Source organism: Anomaloglossus baeobatrachus, chromosome 1 (genome assembly GCF_048569485.1).
Source record: "Anomaloglossus baeobatrachus isolate aAnoBae1 chromosome 1, aAnoBae1.hap1, whole genome shotgun sequence".
Taxonomy (NCBI): Eukaryota; Metazoa; Chordata; class Amphibia; order Anura; family Aromobatidae; genus Anomaloglossus; species Anomaloglossus baeobatrachus.
The window spans coordinates 875,510,832-875,530,075 of NC_134353.1; the positions used below are offsets into that span (position 1 = coordinate 875,510,832).

A 19,244-nucleotide genomic window follows, 5' to 3' on the forward strand; every position below is an offset into this window, starting at 1 on the left:
GGTGTGTGCCACTTGCAGTGGAACCATGCTCTGTTCCACAATGGATTTGATGTGTAGGTAAATTAGACTTGGTTATATTGGCATAAAAAAATTGATATTAGAGCTGTACAACGTATTTCGGCGATTGCCTTCTTCAGGTACTGTACATATGCCATTAAAACCAAGTCTAATTTACCTTTGCATCAAATCCATCGTGGAACAAAGCAGGGCTCCATTGCAAGTGGCACACACCATCTTTTATTCCTCACTGAAGTCTGTTTGCACTTCTATGCCAGTGGCATAGCAGTGCAAGCAGACTTCAGTCAAGGCCATGATTAGTGGTGACTGTGACCCAGTGGGTAAGAGAGAACGGTGCAGCCCAGGAGCTGCCTGGTATATATTTCTTTAATCGTTCTTCCTAGTGTGCCGCTGATAACACTCTGTGGAACTTTACTGTTCTGGTTCGCTCATCTCTAATGATGACAACATCCGTGCATCACTTGTGCATTGGGACAGGACTTTGGAGGTAGGTTCTTCTTATTCTCCACCTTTCCGCCTGCCTTCCCTGTTTTTGAATATTCAGTGACCTGCCCTTTTTTAGAAATTACACGCTACCGCCACCATCATTCCAGTAGGCGGCGCATGCACAGTGTGATTCTATGGGCGATGAAGTCTTTAATAAAATAGCGACAGATGCGGCGGATGCGCAGAAAGAGATTTCAGCTCAATGACTTCTTCATTAAGCCAAAATCTCAATCTATGCATCTGCCGCATCCATTTTACTGAAGACAGACTATAGAACTAAACATGCTCTGTGCACTGCAATCATGGCAGCTGCGCGGAATTTCAAACAGGGAGGTCACTGAATAATCAGCGACCTGTAGAAGAAACAGGGGAGGCAGGGGGAGGGGCGGTGAAGAATTAGAAGACCCTACTCCCAAGTCCCGCCCTGACTTCCTCTAAAGTTTTCAAGATACACAGATGACGTCATCTTGAAAACTTTAGAGGAAGATTATTCAGCAACCAAAGATCGGATTCCCTCACTGCAGGTATCCATTTAATCAGCATCACAGTGCCATTATGGCCATGACTTTACTTTATAGTGCTAAATACTGCTGACAGGTTCCCTTTAAATTGTCTTCTATTTCAGGGCAATGTCTTCTTAGTCAATATTTGGCCTATAACTGATACATTTATGCCAGGATTTAAGAGCACGTTGGTTTTTTTGCCTTTTTGTCTTTGGGAGGGGTGGTGGACCCATTCAAACTTTTACTATGGGGCCCCAAGATTTGTATGTACGACTCTGGCCATGATGTAAGTGTTAGGAGGGGAATGGATAATGTGCAGAATAAATGAAATAATGGGAATCGGCCTACTTTCGGGGGTCTTATGGTCTTACAGCCTCCTTTACATAAAGTTTACTATCTCGGTGGTGGAAACCCTATTTCTTACCTGGAAGATTTGTTTGAACTTGTCTTTTACTGCACTCACCAATATTGTAATACGTTTGTAACCCTCAAATATGAAAGGTTCCCTCTAATATATTTATTTCTTATTGCTTATATTAAACATATTCAACAGCACAGTGCAGAGGACAGCTGAACGCCTCCCCTGGAATATAAGATTGGGTTGGCAGGTTCTAGCAGTGATCCTTCTCCTTCATTTAATTTTTAATTTCACATCTACAACTTTCTCTTTTGAAGTATACAAGTTGTTTTATTTCTTCTTAAGTTTCGATTCCACCATGGCTCCATTCATCTGTATCACATGCTGCACTTTCCCTGGATTAAAAGAACAAAATTGAAATTCCGTTTCGGCTGTGACTGCACATAGATTTCAAGACCAGGGACAGAAGAGAATATATTATCATCAAGAGAGTGAGACGAGAAACTACAGGAAATATACTAGAACATTTTTTATTTATAATATGAAAAACATTCTGAGACCGCTTAAGTTTTGATGAGCGGATGAAAAATTGTTCCAAAAAAATTGGACGATTTTCATCCATGTCGTCACCTGTATTCCATCCATATGCATATATTTTTTTTTGTTTTTATATCCAAGTGGCAGCCATTCTTATAATCCAACATATTAAAATAATTTACAAGATTAAATAAAATATTAGTGTCCGATGTTAATTAATGCAATTTATCCATAAAAATCAGATGTTATACTGATAATCCCTAAGGAATCTGCAGTGGCGTAACTAGAGTTCTATGATCCCCAGTACAAAATTCGGACCTGGGCCCCCCCCCCGTCCCCACCCTCCTCAGGGTACAGGATTATTATGCTGACACTTGGCTTTTTCCCGATATAATATCCAATGTTATAATGCATCTCATAGACGATAAAATTGAAAGTGTGATCCTCAGCGGGGGCCCTGTGCCAGCGCTGGTACCAGTCCCCATAGCGGTTGCGTGGCCTGCCGCCATTGGCGGTGTGCCACTGGTTGAGGTCCTCAGGCCCCCTCAACCCCTGGGCCCGGTTGCAATGGCGACCCCTGCAATCGAGATCATTCTGCCCCTGGCATCTGAGTTTTTGTGCACTGTAAAGGGTGCTTTACACGCTGCGACATTGCTTGCGATAGCTAGGGATGTCATGCGCGATAGTGTCGCGGGCGGAGGAGGGGACGCCGCGCTCTCCCACTTCTCGGGTCCGGCAGGCACTGCGGCCTGCTGCTCGGTGGCTCGAGCGATGGGCCGGATCCCGGGGACTCGAGCGGCGCTCCTCGCCCGTGAGTGAAAGGGAATTGGGTTTTGGGATAGTTTATTGTCCGTGACGTCACCCACAGTTGTGGTGATTAAGTGGACACCACCGCTGCTCTGTCTGGGGAGCCCGGAAGTGATGGTATGGAGCAGCCAGTTGTTGATTTGCCCCTCCGTGGGTAGGGGTTTTGGTGCTCCCGGGGCCCAGTGATGGGGTTGGTATGGTGGACAGGCGGGTATGGGGCCTGTGGAGGTGCAGGGGTGCAGGGGCAGCGCTGTGCCGCACGGCACGGAGGTACTCACTCAGCCAGTAAACACGACACAGTTCTCGGTAAACAAACGGCTGGTTGGACGGGTCCCTCGGACGGTTACGGTGCTGATGTTCCCTGCAATTAGCGGTGACGGTCTCTACCCTGCACCTATGTAAAGTCTCTTGGTAGCGATGGGTTCCCACCGGTTACCCACTCCTCGGCTTCAATCTGGGCCAAAGGAGCCCTACTTTGCCCGCAGGCACTGGCCCTGGGAAACTGGTGCCCTGGCGATGGCGGTGTCTCCCCTTCATGGTCGGGCTGTTGCTTTCAATCGGGACTTGGTTGTTAGGAGACAGAGGTCCCCTTCACTGATGGATTTGGCAAATTATGGCGACTCCTAGCCTTGCCGGGATCCGAAAGGCCCCTGCCCTGGTGCTGACTGTTCTTCGTATACTGCTCCGGTACCGCCGGGTCACCACCCGTCCGCGGTCCTTCCAGCAACCTCCAAACAGTCCCACTGCAGACTATCACCGCCGTCTGCTGACCTTGCTGTCACAGTCCGGGGCACACACCCGGACCAACTTCAGGCTTTACTACTCTCGCTTTTCTGTCACTTCAGCTTCTCTCCTTTGCTCCTCTACCACTTCACTTCCTTCTACTTTCACTTCCTAAACTGTTCTTGCTTCTCACTCAAGCTCTGCCTGAGCTAAACTGCCTGGTTTTCCCGTCTCCAGGGCTGTGAACTCCTCGGTGGGCGGAGCCAACCGCCTGGCCCACCCCCTGGTGTGGACATCAGCCCCTGGAGGAAGGCAACAAGGATTTTGGGTTAGCTTGGATGTTCCTGCAGGGAATGTGGGGTGCATGTGATGTTGTGACCTGTGACCCCTGGCTTGCCCAGGGCGTCACATTCCCCCTTAGCAAAACGCAGACCGTCCTCGGGCTGCCCGTCCAACACCGGTTTTATTTTCCTTTTTGTTTTTATGAAAAATAGAAAAAACGGTAACATATATACAATTTATGGCATCATCCCACATCGGGAGGTTCAGTGCTTAAACGTTGCAAACATTAACACGGTTAACGGTTACGGTCTCCGCTCTCTCCCACCCAAGTAACCTGGCCCTGATGCTGCCCCTAAAACCCAGGCAGCACCCCTTGACCCCAGTCCAGCACAAGTTACCCGAGCGGGATCTGTCCTTCCCCTCCAGAGGGTAGCCACCAGTTCCTGTGGTGGCTGGGCCCCAGCCTGCTCTGCTGTGGGCCCTCCCTCCAACCTGCCTCTCCGGAGGCGGCAATTGCGGAAACGGTAACGGTAACACAACTTATTTACAAGCCACTTAACGTTTGTGGTTGCCCTGCAAGTTCACGGGCTTGTCCATAGAAAGTTCTCTATGCAACTAAGGGGTCCCCACGGGGACAACGGTGCCGGCAACGGCCGGTTTCCAATCACAGGAGAATCAGATGACTTTTCGGTTCCATTTCACTTATCATCATTTTCAACTTTTAAGCAAACACACTGGTGGTCCCAACGGGGACGGTGCAATGGGGCTCCGCTGCCCTTACTCATATTCTTCTGCTGAGGCGGACCCATCCTCTGCCACCAGCATATCAAACATGCACTGACATGCCTGCTGTGACAGGGGTACCCGGTACCCATTTCCACCGGTACGCGGGGTATGGAAAACCACGGGGTCTCCTACATAGCGGGAACGCTCACTTGCCTCTTCAAACTCAGCAGTGGACCCGGGGCTGGGGCCGGAGTCATCATCTCTTGTTCCTGCGCCAGGCGGGTTACCGCCAGCTGCCGCAGCCTCCTGGCCTCCAGCATCCAGCACATCAGATCCCTCTGCAGCAGCACGGGGCAGCAGGTCAGGCGAGTTTACACTGAGGCGCCCCAGAAGTAACGGCAAGGGTGATGCATAGGTCGAGACTAGGCCGGGCCCCTCAGCCGCAGCGGCCGGTCCTAGTAGGACATAGGGACATGGGTCACCAGTCGGTTCTGCTACATCTGTTCCCCCTCCGTACATCGGGGCAGTTGCAATCAGCATCTCCACCTCGTTGGTCCACTGCTCCATCATCCTGAAGATCTGATCCTGCTGACGTTGGTGGAATTGAATCACACGGGCTTTCATCCATGCCACGGTCCCGGGCTCGGGGTCTGGCACACTGTCATTACAGGGCCGCGGTTCCAGCGGTTCCCCCGGGAACGATTCGGGAACGTCCTGAGTGTCTGCAGCCGGTTGGTCCGCCGGGGCGGATTGGCAGGGTATTGCTACCAGTTCGGCAGGTAGCGGGCCTAGTGGTGGGGCTGCAGCAGCTAACGCGGGTAGCGGGGCGAGAGGCAGGGTGAGTGGAGGCAGGCCGGGCCCCTCAGCTTCAATGGCTGATGCCTCGGGAATACAGGGGCGTGGGTCTCTTACCCGCTCCTCCAAATCCTCTTCTACCTCGCGTCTCCGCATAGCTGCCACCACGTCCGCCATGTCGGTCTCCCACTCCTCCAGGAGGAGTTGCATGTGGGCCTGCAGACGGTTACTCAGCGGGACGGTCTGGTCCCTCAACCACGTCGCTGTGCCGGGCGCGGGGGCTTCCTCGTTGGGAGTTGGGTTGTACATCTTGGCAATCGTGCCTTCCAGGAACCCAGTATTGCTGCAGAGTCCTGGCGTCTCTGCTTTTATAGCCGCGGCTACATGCGACCAGTCGCCATTCCGTCCCCTCTAGCCTCTTTTCGGCCCCTCCTCTTTCGGGGCGGGGTTTTGGCCTTCGCGCCTCTACTACTCGAGAAGACGCTCGAGCGGGAACTTTTCGCGCCAAAGATGGCGACTTCCGAAATTTTCCGGCCGGACACCTCCGGCGGTCACAAGGCACACCTCTACCCAACGGCAGAGTGGTAAGATCCTGTTCGTGGCGCCAAGTTGTCGCGGGCGGAGGAGGGGACGCCGCACTCTCCCACTTCTCGGGTCCGGCTGGCACTGCGGCCTGCTGCTGCTGCTCGGTGGCTCGAGCGATGGGCCGGATCCCGGGGACTCGAGCGGCACTCCTCGCCCGTGAGTGAAAGGGGATTGGGTTTTGGGATAGTTTATTGTCCGTGACGCCACCCACGGTTGTGGTGATTAAGTGGACACCACCGCTGCTCTGTCTGGGGAGCCCGGGAGTGATGGTATGGAGCAGTCAGTTGTTGATTTGCCCCTCCGTGGGTAGGGGTTTTGGTGCTCCCGGGGTCCAGTGATGGGGTTGGTATGGTGGACAGGCGGATATGGGGCCTGTGGAGGTGCAGGGGCGCAGGGGCAGCGCTGTGCCGCACGGCACGGAGGTACTCACTCAGCCAGTAAACAGAGGTCCCCTTCACTGACGGATTTGGCAAATTATGGCGACTCCTAGCCTTGCCGGGATCCGAAAGGCCCCTGCCCTGGTGCTGACTGTTCTTCGTATACTGCTCCGGTACCGCCGGGTTACCACCTGTCCGCGGTCCTGCCAGTAACCTCCAAACAGTCCCCCTGAAGACTATCACCGCCGTCTGCTGACCTTGCTGTCACAGTCCGGGGCACACACCCGGACCAACTTCAGGCTTTACTACTCTCGCTTTTCTGTCACTTCAGCTTCTCTCCTTTGCTCCTCTACCACTTCACTTCCTTCTACTTTCACTTCCTAAACTGTTCTTGCTTCTCACTCAAGCTCTGCCTGAGCTAAACTGCCTGGTTTTCCCGCCTCCAGGGCTGTGAACTCCTCGGTGGGCAGAGCCAACCGCCTGGCCCACCCCCTGGTGTGGACATCAGCCCCTGGAGGAAGGCAACAAGGATTTTGGGTTAGCTTGGATGTTCCTGCAGGGAATGTGGGTTGCATGTGATGTTGTGACCTGTGACCCCTGGCTTGCCCAGGGCGTCACAATAGCACCAGCCCCCGTCGTTCGTTCGAAATTTGGTGATCGCTGCCGTAGTGAAAATTATCACTACGGCAACGTCACACGCACATACCTTTTCAGCAACGTCGCTGTGACCACCGAACAATGCCTCCTTCAAGGCCACTCAATAGCAGAGGAGGGGCGGAGATGAGCGGCCGGAACATGCCGCCCACCTCCTTCCTTCCTCATTGCCAGTGGATGCAGGTAAGGAGATGTTTGTCGTTCCTGCGGTGTCACACATAGCGATGTGTAATGCCGCAGGAACGACGAACAACCAGCGGCATGCACCACCAATGATATTATGAAAAGGAGCGACGTGTCAACGATCAACGATGTTTGACGTTTTGCGATCGTTCATAGTCGCTCCTTGGTGTCACACGCTACGATGTCACTAACGGCGCCGGATGTGCGTCACTATCGACGTGACCCCGACGATATATCGTTAGCAATGCCGCAGCGTGTAAAGCATGCTTTAGACTTGAGTGGATGAGTCTCACCTGGATTACAGAAGGTACTAGTGCATGCTGTGGTTTTGGGTGAGTGTTTGTTAAAAAAAACATCTGAACAACTCCTTTCATTAACATTTTTGTTATTTCCGCGCTATTTTTAACACTTTCAGTATATGTACGTATAGTATTTTTGTATGAAAGAGCCCTAAGAGCCATGTAAACCCTTTGCACTAATTTTTTTACTGCCAAATTAGTCAATTCTCTAAATAATGTTTATTAATAATTTCCTACCGTTTTGTTGATGTCGAATGTGTGCGTGGCATCTTTAAATAGACCAATGATCTCTGCTGCTTTTTTCCTAAATATTGGCTAATGTAAACATAACAGCAATCATCCAATCAACAAGCAAAACGCTTATTCATCGGAAATTTTGATTTTCATGCTCGAATATAAATCATTGTTATTTGCTGCATGTTGCCACATGTAAGACTTCTTTCACACATCCGTGGAAAACACACGTTTTTCACATACGTGTTGAAAGTGCGTATGATCCATTCGTGTGTCGTCATTTTGGCATGCTCTCTGTGTGCTATCCGTGATAGCACATGGAGAACAGGAACTTTTTACTCACCTGTCCCTGGAGCTGCTGTCCGTGGTACTGATGTTTCCAGCGCTGCTACTTCCGGTTCCCAGTGCAGTGAATATGCAATGAGCATAATGAGCAGAGCCTGAAGCAAGTGACAGCAGCGCCGAAGACAACAGTGCTGGAGACAGGTGAGTATAGAAATTCATTTTATTTCACAGACACGTGTTTTTTTTCTGGTACGTGTCACACAGATCACACCAAAACCACACCAAAACGGACTTGTCTCTGTGCGGAACACACGGACACATGTGTGCGCAGCCTGGACAAACAGTCCCTGAAAGATCATTGATGTGTACACAGACCCATGAAAGAGCTAAGTGTAGAAATTAATTTTATTTCAAAGACACGTGTTTTCTCCCGTACGTGTCACACGGACCACATCACTGTGTGGTCTGTGTGACATCAGTGCTGCCGGAGAAAAACGGACACGCATGTGCGCTAAAAGAACACACGGTCATTGTGAAATCACTGCTGTGTGCGCAGACCTATTGATTTTAATGGGTCTGCATATGTCCGTGATTCTGGTACGTATGGAAGCGGTGTCATACATAGCGGAATCACTGACGTGTGAAGGGGGCCTAAGGAGGTGCTGCTGATAAAGTGCACAGTATATGGGACATAATGATAGTTTTGGCAATAATGTTGTCCCCGTCATTGCTCCTCAGCCTTTATATAGTAGCCAGTACATGAGTCCTGAACCACATCAATATAGTGTATTGGTGCGACATTGGCCCATGTAAGTGGGCCTTCAAGGGGCTATCCCACAAACACAGTTCATTTTAACCTTGGAATAATAATAAGTGTCACAATTGGATGTTAGAAACAAATATTCCTCTGCTGAGATAATCATATATATGTGCCCCCTTTTTTTTGCCAATAGCGAATTGAATCTCAAATGCTCAAATTAGCGTGAAACTAAAAGTTTGACTCAAACTCGATGTTTCGCAGATCGGTCCGCTAACCTCTACCAGTAATGCAGTTTTTATACTGAGAGTCCTGTACTTAATAACAAAGCAAATGGTCCAACTAAGGGGGGCTTTACATGTTGGGATACCGCTACCGATATATCGTCGGGGTCACGTCATTAGTGACGCACATCCGGTAACGACATCGCAACGTGTAAATCCTAAGTGCGACGTTGAAAGAGCACAGAAACATAAAAAATCGCTGATCTGTGTAACGTCGTTCATTTCCATAATGTCGCTATATCAGGAGATACGATGTTGTTTGTCGCTCCTGCGGCGTCACACATCGCTGTGTGTGAAGCCGCAGGAACGACAAACATCTCCTTACCTGCATCTACCAGCTATACGGAAGAAAGGAGGTGGGCGGGATGTTGCGTCCCGCTCATCTCCGTCCCTCCGCTTCTATTGGCCGGCCGCTTAGTGACGTCGCGTGAAGGAGGGATTGTTCGGCGGTCACAGCGACGTTGCAGAACAGGTATGTGCGTGTGACGCTGCCATAGCGACAATGTCCGCTACGGCAGCGAGCACCAAATGTCGCACGAATGACGGGGGCGGGTACTATCGCGCTCAACATCGCTAGCAATCGCTAGCGATATTGCAGCGTTTAAAGTACCGTTAAGTGGGGAGAGGTGGCTACTGCGCATGCAAGTAGGGATTGTTCGGCGGTCACAGCGATGTCGCCAACCAGGTATGTGCGTGTGAAGCTGCCGTATCGATTATGTTCGCTACGGTAGCAATCACTAGATATCGCATGTACGATGGGGGAGGGTGCTATCGCGCTGGACATCGCTAGCAAATGATAGCGATGTCGCAATGTGTAAAGTACCCCTAAGTCTTGGCCTCCTCCCAACAAGTGCCCATTGTAATCACACAAATTAGCTTCTAGGATATATGGCCATCCAGGTGCCAGCACAGTTTGCATTTCCTACTTGTATTTCTATGGATTTTCTGCAGTTAATATTTCCTTTTCTGAAAAGTGTTTAGACTGACGAGTATCCTTTGTATTTGTGGATGTTTGAATTAATGATCAAAATATATATATTTTTTTACATTTTTAAAAATTTCAATCAATTATTAAAATACCCCACTGAACTTTTCCAAAAGCATCAAGCTGGAAATGAAAGGGAGATTACAGTGATCTGGAACAGAAAGTAGTGACCTAACTTTCTGAGCAGATGGCCGGACCTAGAGGCAATAAGACACATTCAACACAACATTATGCAGTTATGTTTCAATGATTTACTGGAAATACTGGAAAATCCAATTAAGTGAATGCACATATTACTTTAAAAAGTGTCTATACTTAAAGGGAATCTGTCAGCAGGTTTTTACTTTGTAATCTGAGGACAACATGAAGTCCTGGTTAAAACACAGAATTCAACAATGTGTCCCATGTCATGCTGCGTGCTGTTGTTTACTTAAACTGTAGACTTTATCACCTGGTGATTATCATTACTGTGACTAGCTGCTTCATGCCAAGATATCTGACTCCGCCACTTCCTTTATGTATATAAGGAGCTTGGTATGGGTGGGGTCAGCTTTCTCAGCTCTGCTGCATTGCTAAATCTAAAAATTCTGATTGTGTCAGAACCACTGCACCCAGTAAACTAAGTGATACATCTTTGGATTCAGAGTCTCTTTGCCTACATTATGCTGCTATCAGATGAGGTAGCAAAAAAGTAGGACAGATTCCCTTTAGGCTCCCTTCACACATCCATTTAAAAGATGCATGTGTTACACAGTCTGTTCATTACACTGAAATGCATGTTTTGGATATGTAAAAGGTGTACAAATTTAGATAAATGTTAGAAAGATAGATCAGATATAGCAAATAAATAATTAAATGAAAAAAGTGGCATGGGGTCCCTCTATTTTTGATAACCAGCAAAAATAAAGCAGACAGCTTTGGGCTGATATTATCAGGTGGGAAAGTCCATGGTCATTGGGCCCTTCCCAACCTAAAAATAGCAGCCAGCAGCCACCCCAGAATTGACGCATCCATTAGTTGAAGATCCCCATTGATTTTAATTAGTATGCACATGATCATGTCTCTGATATGAGTAAAAACGGATATCACACATACTGGGAACAGGGACCTATGAAGGGGGCCTTAAGTAGCATTTATACAGGAGTACCATAAATGTCTATGTATAATTTTGTTTCCCAAATTAGTGATTATATCTCTAGATAGGTCTTTTCTTTTAATTTGGAAAGACAGAATGACCTACCATAGGAATGGAAATATAAGCAGGCAATTTGTGAGGGCTTTCGGTTGTACAGAGTGACATTTTATTGGATATATACTTTAAATTGTTTATGATCAGATTTTGACAACAGATCTAGATTAAATTTCTAATGAAATATTAACTATCAGAATACATATTTATACATTTACTCTCTCTAAAAGTAAAGACTTACAAATTGACCTTGACAGTCATCGGTATGTGACAGGAAAACAGATTATGGTATGTGAAAACTCTCTGGAGCAATCTGTTTCAAGAGCCTGCCTGTCAGGCATGAATATACATTACTGGGGATCAGGTGAAGGAGATTATACAAAGAATATGTGCAAAGCAACTAGCTGACTATGTATTTTCCAAATTGTCAATGTATTCTCTTTAACCATGATGTGTCTGTGTGCATTTATTCTGATGCAGCTGTTTTGGGGAAATCTAATTGAAACTGATATGAAATGCTGGAAAACCTCAAAATTTAATAGAGTAAAATCAAACATTTCTTGTGGTGCGAAATCCAGTAATAGATACAGTAAGTCTGCAGGCAATGGCATAAACTCTGGACCGATGTACATGTCAGATGTTACATAAGCGCCAATTCTAGTGATAGGTTTATTCGTTATACTCATCTCATTCAGTAGATAATGGAAGGTACCGTATTTTCCAGATTATAAGAATCACTTTTTTTCCCCCAAAACTGGGGGTAAAATGGGGGTGGGTCTTACAATCCAGATATGGTTTACCGGTGCGGCGGTAGTGGAGTTGGGTCATAGGAGGCAGGGTCAGCTATATTGAGGGCATGGAGGAGCAGTGGAGCGGCTCAGGAGGGTCACAGGACAGGGTGTCTCAGTGGTGGGTGCATTGATCTGACTGCGGGCTCTATTGAATTGCCCACGATTGCCACAGTGAACTCCAAGAAAATGGCCATGGAGGCGGCGCATGCACAGATTGACACAATGGACTTCAAGAAAGTGGCAACGGAGTCCTATCTGCACACACGCCGCCTCCGCAGCCATTTTCTTGAAGTTCACCTTGTCAACCACGGACTGTCCTGTGACCCTCCTGAGTGGCTCAACTGCAGTGACACTCCTGCAGCCCACCGTTAGATTAATGGTGCCTGCTGCTATAATAGCCCCGCAGCCTACCGGAAGATCAATTGCGCCCGCTGTTGCTGCAACACTCCCGAACCCACAATATCCCTGACCCTCCTGAGCCTCAACACCCGCTCCTCTGAGCTCACAACAATGCTTACCCTTCCTCCTGAGACCATCCTGAGCTGCTCCACCACCGCCGCTTCCCCCTGGTGAGCATTAGAATTAAGATGCGCTATGATTATAAGACAACCCTCATTTTAACAGTAAAAAATATTTTTTCCTATTTTACTCCTCTAAATTTGAGGTGTGTCTTATAATCTGGTGCATCTTCTAAAACGAAAAAAACGGTATTTGGTTTTGCTCAATTTTTTTGTCACTAGTGGCCAGATGCTGCAGAGCTGGAGACTTCAGCACCATGGACAGCAAGAACGGGATCGGTGAGTATAAGTCCATGTGCAATCACCGATCATGGATCACAGATTGCACATGGACAATCCACGTGTGCCGTGATTCACGGTACATGGAGGGACATATACGTTTTTTACACATAAGTGAAAAACATCTGTGTTTTTCACAGACGTGTGATACAGGCCTTATAATGCAAAAAACACGGTAATTATTACCTATCAGAGACTGAAACAAATCAACTTGTTTTAAATACCTTCTGTCTAATATAATCTTTGGTCCGATATAACCTTATTTCCACAGAATAGTTCGTTAATGTAAACAAACACATGGACAACACTTTTGGTACCCTTCGGGTAAAGTAAAAAAAAACACAATGGTCACTGATATAACTTGAAACTGATAAAGGTAAGGGTATGTGCACACGTTGCTTTTTTTTTCGCGCGGAAAAAAATGCACCCTCTGGCAGAGGGGAGAATTGTAAACAATGCTTTTTGAGAAACAACGCATCGAAAACGCATGCATTTTTCATGCGTTTTTCATGCGTTTTTCATGCGTTTTTTTAGGTGCGTTTTTTAAGACTTGTCAGTGTTAATAAAGTTGGTTGAACACAGACCTTTGGAAAAAAAACCTGTGATGTCATTTCCTTCTCCACATTCTGTTTGGATAAATGGGAGGGCTTGGAATGGAAGGAGCACCATTTGAATTTTGGAAAAGTTGAAATAAACTTCGCGCACCAAGCCCCTTAGGTACCTATACGTCAGAAAACCCCCACAAGTGACCCCATTTTGGAATCTGCACCCATCAAGGATTTTATTCAGGAGTATATTAAGCATTTTGAATCCACAGCTACTTCACCCAAAATGTTGCTGTAGCAACAATATTCTCACTTTTAGGCCCGTTTCACACGTCAGTGAAAAACACTGACGTTTTTCACTGGCGTGTAAAACACGCACATGTCCCTGTGTGTGCCGTGATTCATGGCACACATGGGTTGTCTAAGTGCAATCCGGGCTCCGTTCTCCGTGGCCCGTGATTGCACTTAGAGATTAACTCACCTGCACCCGCTCCCGCTCTCCATGGTGCTGATCGCTCCCGCGGTGCAGCATCCGGCCTGCGCTGACCCCCGCAGCAGCTGCTTCCGGGTCGGCTGTGTCGTGCATCATGAATATGCGCGACAATAATGAGCCGGCTCAGAAGCAGCAAGCTGCACGGGCTGCAGAGGACATCGCTGGACGCCGGGTGAGTTAAAATGATTTTTATTTTAAAAGCACGTTTTTTTCTGGCACGTGTTTCACGGATCACACCACTGCGTGGTCCGTGGAACATCAGTGATACCAGAAAAAAATGGACATGTCTCCGTGCGGCAATCACGCACACGCAGGTACGCCGCATGGAGACACGTGCAGTGAAAAATACCCATTCATTACAATGGGTCTGCGTATGTCAGTGATTCTGGTACGTTTAAAAAAAAGCACAAACGTACCAGAATCACTGACGTGTGAAAGGGGCCTAAGGCTATGTGGCCATGATCCAGCGACATGGCGTATAGTACACAGTGCCAGCCTTCCTGCAGCTGCCCATGCCCACGATTTGGGTTCAGGCTGCTGTGGAGCTCTATGCTACCTGCAGAGAACACTCTCGTCTCCGCAGCATAAATTGACATGCTGAGGCTCGGGAAGCCACGCTACCGGTCAGTTTATGCTGCGCAGAAAAGAAGCACAGTGGGCATGGGATCTCCAAAAATCCTTCCACTGTGCTTCTACTGCACAATGCAGCGTTATGGACGCAGGGAAAACACTCAGCGCCCATAACGCTGCAAACCCTGATTGTGGACACACAGCCTAAAAAGCGTCAATGGATGAAGGGATGTCAAATATATAGAACGTCCCACCCCCGCCTGCATATTCTAAGCTGGCACCTTTAGTACCTTTCATGTGGCACTAAAGGGTGCCTAGCTTAGTATTTATCCAATAAAAAAAAAAAATAAAAAAATAAAAAAAATGGCGTGGGGTCCCCCCTATTTTTGATAGCCAGTCAGGGTAAAGCAGACAGCTGTAGCCTGCAAACCACAGCTGGCAGCTTCATCTTGGCTGGTGATCAATTTGGAGGGCTCCCCAGGCTTTTTTTTTTTATTTATAAATAAAGAATAAAAAAAATAACGTGGGGTCCCCCCAAATTAGATCACCAGCCAAGGTGAAGCTGACAGCTGGGGTCTGGTATTCTCAGGGTGGGAAGAGCCATGGTAATAAATGGGGTTGATACCAGATGTGTAATGTCACCTGGCATCAAGCCCAGCAATTAGTGATGTCACGGCGTCTATCAGACACCCGACATAACTAATTGACAGTAAACAAAAGCAAAAAAAGACAACAAAAAATTTTTTATTAGAAAAAACACTCCCCAAATCATTCCCTTGTTCTCCAATTTAATAAAAAAAAATGGGTCCGCAGAAATCCATATGGATGTCCCACGTCGCCTCTGGACCTTCTAGAATATGGGGGCACGTTCAGGGAACGTATCCCCCATTTTCTAGGAGGGCAGACCCTCCATTTAAGGAGAGTGGGTGCAAAAATCTGCACCCACTCTCCCCGGGTCACAGCTGCAGACTGCGAGCAGCCAGCACAGCTCTCTGAACACTGTGCTGGCTGTCAGCTGCTCTGCACATGTGACCGGCCGGCGTCTGCTGTGAAGGAGGAGGGGGCCGCGGGGGATCAGCGCTGCGACCGGACAGGTATGTATGACACCGGGGGGAATAGGGGGTGAACGGGCAGGGCCTGGGGGGCATTTTTCTGTCGCATGTCTCAAGGCACATGCGACAGAAATCATAGGAGCAGGGCGGCCGGTGCGCTACTGTGCGCGCGGCCATGTTGGATTTTCGGGAGGGGGGTCGGGGACTCGGGGGTCGGGGCGGGCACTTTGGCGACACCGGGGGCTTTGACAGGAAGTGAGGTCAACAGGAAACCTCTTGACCTCACTTCCAGGTAAATGCCTGCGTTCTGGCGTGCCGAAAAAGCCCGCGGACCGCAACAAAAAAGCAGGTCCATGCGGTGTAGCTGCGTTCTGACCCCACATCATTGATTTCAATGGGGGAGAGAACGCAGCCACAACGCACAAAAGAAGTGACATGCTGCTTTTCTTTCCGCACCGATTTTTGGCATCCAAAACGCTGCGGAAAGAAACGCAGCATGTGCACTGATTTTTCAGCTTTCCCATACACTTTGCTGGGAAAGCTGAACGCATGCAATTTGCCACTGAAACGCTGCGGTTCAAAACGCAGCGTTTCCGCGGTAAAAAACGCAACGTGTGCACACAGCCTAATTGTAAAATTTACTGAACATCAACTAATGAGAACTAGATTTTGTTTTTGAATTGTGGTTCAACAGAAATAAATGTCAAAAACAAACTAATGAAAATGGCCTGCACAAAAACGATGGTACCCCTAAAAAAGATTACTAAGCAACTAAGGTGTGTCCTGTTATTAGCATCATAGGTGTCTAAGAATTTGTAATCAGTCAGTCTGCCTTTTTAAATAGTGAAAAGTAGTCACTGTGCTGTTTAGTATCATGGTGTGTACCACATTAAACATGGAAAGCTAAGTAGAGAGTTTTCTCTCGAGATTAGAAAGAAAATTATAGACAAACAAATTAACGGTAAAAAGAATAAGAGCATCTCCACGCAACTTAATGTTCCTGTTACTATACTTGCACAATTATTCAGAAGTATAAAGTCTGAGACTGTAGCCAACCTCTACTTGAACACGGCCGCAAGAGGAAAATTGGTGACAAACTGAAGAGATGGAAAATACGAATGGTAACTGGAAAGCCCAGAACAACCTCTAAAGAGATTAGAGGTGAACTTTAAGGTCAAGGTACACCACTGTTGGATCGCACCATTTGTTGCTATCTTGGCCAAAGTGGGCTTCAAGACAACACAGGAGAAAACTACTGTTGAAAGCAAATCATAAATGCAAGACTGGAATTTGCCAAAATACATATTGAGAGGCCACAAAGCTTCTTCTAGGACAATGTCCTTTAGACAGATGAGATGAAAATGGGACTTTTTGGCAAGGCACATCAGCTCTATGTTCACAGATGGAAAAATGAAACATACAAAGAAAAGAAAATTGTACTTACTGTGAAACATGGACGATGTTTGGTTATGTTTTGGGGCTGCTTTGCTGCATCTGGCACAGGGTGTCTTGAAGCTGTGCGGGGTAGAATAAAATCTCAAGACTATCAAGGGATTGTAGAGAGAAATGTGCTGCCCAATGTCCGAAAGCTTGGTTTTGTGTTGCAGGTTATGAGGCCTCCAACAGGATAATAACCCAAAAACACCATTAAAGCCATCCAAGAATGGCAAAGAGCAAAGCATTGGACTATACTGAAGTGGTTTTTATCAGTTTAGATCTAAATCTTATTGAACATCTATGAAAGCAGCTGAAACATTCTGTCTGGAGAAGGAGCCTTCACATCTGAAACACAAATACCAGTTTGCTCATGAGGAGTAAAGGCTACTTTACACACTGCGATATCGGTCCCGATATCGCTAGTGTGGGTACCCGCCCCCATCTGTTGCGCGACACGGGCATATCGCTGCCCGTGCCGCACAACATCGCCCACAGCCGTCACACATACTTACCTGTCCGGCGACGTCGCTGTGACCGGCGAACCGCCTCCTTTCTAAGGGGGCGGTCCGTGCAGCGTCACAGCAACGTCACTGAAACGTCACTGAACCGCCGCCCAATAGCAGCGGAGGGGCGGAGATGAGCGGGACGTAACATCCCGCCCACCTCCTTCCTTCCGCATAGCGGCCGGGAGGCAGGTAAGGGGAGCTTCCTCGTTCCTGCGGCGTCACACGCAGCGATGTGTGCTGCCGCAGGAATGAGGAACAACCTCTTTACTGCTGCAGTAACGAGATTTGAGAATGGACCCCCGTGTCGCCGATTAGCGATTTTGCACGTTTTTGCAACGATGCAAAATCGCTTATCGATGTCACACGCAACGGCATCGCTAATGCGGCCGGATGTGCGTCACGAATTCCGTGACCCCAACGACTCCGCATTAGCGATGTCGTAGCGTGTAAAGCCCGCTTAAGACAAAATGTCTCTGTATGGGGGCAGAAGTCTCATTGAGAGGTACAGAAATTGTTTGCAGTGATTGCCTCAATGGATTGTGTAACAAAATATTAAGTTGAGGGTGTACTGTCCTTTTTGTCAAGGCTATTCTCATTTGTTAGTTATGTTTTTTAATTTTCATGTTAAATCAATATCCAAAAACAAGGTTTGATTGTTGTCAGTTGATTTCCCGTAAATTTAAATCGAAAATTACTTTTGTCAGTTTCAAATTATTTCAGTGACCATTGTGGGTTTGTCATACTTTAACAGAAGGGTACCAACAATTTTGTACATGTGTGTATGAACACTTAGGGTCCAACAATGGGGACTACCATTAATAATGAGAACAAGGGTGAAAAAAATCCCCTGTATGAATGGAGCTGTAATGCACATGAGCCCACTGCCGTCATAGAAATACCTAAAATGGTGGTCAGGCATATGTGCTAATGCTTGATTGACACTAGGGGCTTGGCACATTTGTTCTAGTCGGAGGGTGTTTTTAATGGAACAACTTTAAAGAATAACCAATATTTTGACTTATTTTTTATAGTTTGTAGCCTCTTTAATTGTCTTTACATCTTGTTACCTTCATCGATTACTCAAAATACCTCTAAGCAGTGAGCAGCTTGGAAGGCAGGAACACACAGTTTGACCCAGAGTTGCAATGATGCTGCTGGTTGGAACTGTCGATGAAGAGGAGCTATTCCACAGCAAGCAGAAACCCAGGAGGATGAAGATAAGGTGTCCTCCTGAAAAGTCTTGTAGGACCAACCTTTAATGATGCATATTTCTATGGCATCTTGGGTCATAAGAATGATGTCTCTGGTCTTTTCTAAATAAGTGAAATGTAATACTAGCACCCCTGGAGGTCTTTAGTGGTAGAGAAGATGAGAAAATTGATCTAATTTAAATAAAATTCCTTTCAATATTGTGGAAATTTGAAACTGCAAAAGTATTCAAAGAAATTACAATTTGACTTATGCAAATAGCAAAAGAAGATATCCAGCTCCGCTTCACACATTGCAGATAATTGCACTAGCTACAGTAGGCTCATATGATCCCAGACATGGCTACAAAGGCTCCCAATGCCAATCAGCTATTACTTCACATAATATAGCACAGCCAAACAGGAGGGATTAACTTAACCACTATGAAAGCTGAGGCAGGGAAAGAAGCAGATATTTTAGGGTTTTACAGCCTAGAGAGAGGATCTCAGAGCACACAGCTCAGCATTGGAGATAGGTAAAAAAGTTAAGCAGTGGACAAATATTCCAGACATACTGTATTGTATAACTGCAATACTAAGGATGATGAGTGTAGAAAGAAAAAGAGCAAACGCCGCAACATTGTATGTGGCGCACCCACCGGGCCTCAGGGCTTACTCGTCACCGGGCCAGTGGTATTTGGGGTTGCTGTGAATGGCCTTACCTGGCTCCGTGACCCCATCAGTGTCAATAAAAAGGGTGCAAGGTGACTGGTTTAGGGGGGGTTATGGGGGTTTGTTT

At 47.3% G+C, this 19,244-nt stretch overlaps 2 long non-coding RNA genes across 3 annotated transcripts in view; one reads left to right on the forward strand and one right to left on the reverse strand.

Annotated features, from left to right (window-relative positions):
* LOC142301603 (uncharacterized) overlaps window positions 1-19,244 on the forward strand; it is a 438,325-nt gene that overhangs the window by 111,818 nt on the left and 307,263 nt on the right. The window lies entirely within an intron of this gene.
* The window catches only part of LOC142301599 (uncharacterized), a 135,871-nt gene continuing 118,318 nt past the window's right edge, over window positions 1,692-19,244 (reverse strand). The window contains exon 3 of the long non-coding RNA XR_012752842.1: window positions 1,692-1,760. This is a non-coding gene — a long non-coding RNA (uncharacterized LOC142301599). The remainder of the gene's footprint in view (window positions 1,761-19,244) is intronic.